The sequence below is a fragment of the Sus scrofa genome, chromosome 10 (assembly GCF_054392235.1).
Source record: "Sus scrofa isolate SSC_HxYL_T2T_F1_AM1 chromosome 10, Sscrofa_HxYL_maternal_Yorkshire_Landrace_v2.0, whole genome shotgun sequence".
Lineage (NCBI taxonomy): Eukaryota > Metazoa > Chordata > Mammalia > Artiodactyla > Suidae > Sus > Sus scrofa.
In genome coordinates this window covers 32,211,416-32,213,965 of record NC_139392.1, presented here as the reverse complement: position 1 = coordinate 32,213,965, position 2,550 = coordinate 32,211,416, and the positions used below count along the sequence as shown (strand labels likewise).

Genomic DNA, 2,550 nt, shown 5'->3' with positions numbered 1-2,550 from the left:
ATAGAGTATTAAATATAATTTTCCTAGTAAATATTTAAGCACAGTAAATAGTGGATTAGCATTTAAAATATCTTAAGGATTTCCTGTTGTGGCTCAGCGAGTTAAGAAACTGACTAGTATCTATAAGGATGCTGGTTTTATCCCTGGCCTTGCTCAGTGGGTTAAGGATCTGATGTTGCCCTGAGCTATGTTGCAGGTTACAGGTGCAACTCAGATCTGTCATTGCTGTGGCTACAGGATAGGCCAGCAGCTGCAGGTCCAATTCAAACCCTGTCCTGGGAACGTCCATATGCTGTGGACGTGGCCTTAAAAAGGCACCCAATTTTTTTTAAGTATCTTAAAACATTTATGAATAAATTCATCAAATTATTTTTTAAGTAATACTTTTCTGAATGCTGCAATCACATCCTTTTTCCTTAGATTGTGTATAATGGGATTAAACATCAGAGTCACAATGTTGTAAAACAGAGAGACCAGTTTGTCAATTCCTGCAGATTGACTGGATTTGGGCCTTAAGTAGGTAATGGTAGCAGATCAAAAAAATAAGAACACAAACAAGAGGTGAGAAGAACATGTGGATAAGGCTTTGGCCTGACCTCTGGATGTTGGAAACCTCAGAATAGTGGAAATGATTTTGCTATAAGAGGCAAGAATCAACATGAAAGGGACAGAAACAAACAACAGAGACACTACATAGACAGCTCATGCACAGAAGTGTCTCCACAGGCTAGCTTCAGAATGGAGGAGTGGTGGATGTCACAGAAAAAGTGGTTTATTTGGTTAGAATGACAGAAATGCAGAGAGTAAATCTGGCAGGTTTGCCATATCTGCACTGGGATTCCACTGATCCAGGAGCCAACAGCCAGTTGGATACACATCTTGTTGTTCATGACTAGAAGATAGTGCAGAGGATTACAAATGGCCATGTAGTGGTCATAGGCCATCATGGCCAGGAGCAAACATTCAGTGGTTCCTAGGATAAGGAGAAAGCACATTTGAGTGGCACAATCCAGCATAGAAATTCTTCTATCCTGGGTCCAAAGGTTAAGTAGAATCCTCGGGTGAGTGACAGAAACATAGCAGATTTCCAAAGAAGAAAAATTTGCCAGGAAAAAATACATGGGTTTTTGGATTGTAGTGTCAGGCCTTGTTATTATTATTATGAGGCTATTTCCAATTAAGATAATGACAGAAATTATGTAGAACACTCCAAAGAGTAAACCTTGGAGGTTTGGAAGGTCAGAAAATCCAAGAAGTACAAATTGTATCACTGTGGACACATTGTCTTATGCGTCCATCTCTTCACATTTTTTTCCTGTGGGTATGATTTAATCAGGAAATGCCATTATTTAATTTTTGTGGGTTCTTTTTTTCTTATGTATAAATAGAATGATATTCCTTCTTATTTTTCAATTCCCTATGAAAACCAAACCTGAAATGTGTTCTAAAAATATGTTGAGAGGAGACAAGATGGCAAAAGAGTAGGGGGACATGCTTGCCCTCTCCCACAGACACAACAACAAAAAAAAAACACATCAATAGTTTTGTGTGATAAACGACTCACACAAAACAGCAACCAATCACTGGCAGAAGAACCTAAAATCCAATAAAAGCAAGAATCTCATGACATTACTAGGTAAAACAAGAGAAAAGAGGAAAGTGAGAGAAGGGGAATCTGAGCTGGATGGGTGCTCCCGAAAGGGAACTGTGGGTGAGAAAGGGATCCCACACCCTGGAATGTCACCTACTTGATGGAAAGATCAACCAAATTGGAGGAATCTCCAGATGCAGAGAAGAGTGTAGCAGTAAGTCGGAGTTCTGAAAAGCAGAGTAAGAACTGAACAGATCATCTGAACTACTGGCACAGTCACCAAAAATTGAGAAGCTTGAGTGGAGGCTGGGCACCGAGACCTCGGTTCCGGAGGTTAGTCCCCAGGAAAGGGCTGGGGGGGGTGGAGCAGAGACTGCTTGGGAGGTCTAGGAACTGGTCTGTCAAGTTTGACTGGGCAGAGACTGCCTGGGAGACTAGAAAGCAGAGCATTGCAAGGGGAGGGAGCAATACACTAAGGGTGGGGAAGTGGAAAGCCACATCAGAGGGAACCTGGGAGAAGAGCTGGGTCTATGCCAGTGTTGGGAGGAGAGAGAAGAAGGGGTGACCCCCATATAATACTCCTCATGCCACAGTGAGCTTATTGGCCTGTCGCTATCAGAAAGCTGTTCTTACCAGTGCATCCCCACTGCCACCCCTTATGCACATGTCAGACCTGGGTCTGCCTGCTATCTGGGAGGGCTGGCCTCAACATTGCCAGAAGCCTACCACCAAAGGGGCAGTCCCTGCCCTGGCCTGCTTGCCCTTTGGAGGGGCTACACCCCCGTGGAGCAGCACCAAACACTGCCAGCCCCGGGAAAAGGCCTGCAGCCCAGAAAAGCTAGAACAAACTTGGCTGGGCTGTGAAAAGATCTGCCTACATTCTAGGACAGGCCTTCAAAGCCGGGCTGCCCTGGGGAAGAGCCTCTCAGGTTCTCAGTGACACAGATAGCTGCTCCAGC

The 2,550-nt window shown here is 44.2% G+C and overlaps 1 pseudogene; it reads right to left on the bottom strand.

Annotated features, from left to right (window-relative positions):
* Positions 1-366: 366 nt before the first annotated feature.
* On the bottom strand, positions 367-1,298 carry LOC146398927 (olfactory receptor 10AG1-like; annotated as a pseudogene).
* Positions 1,299-2,550: the final 1,252 nt, after the last annotated feature.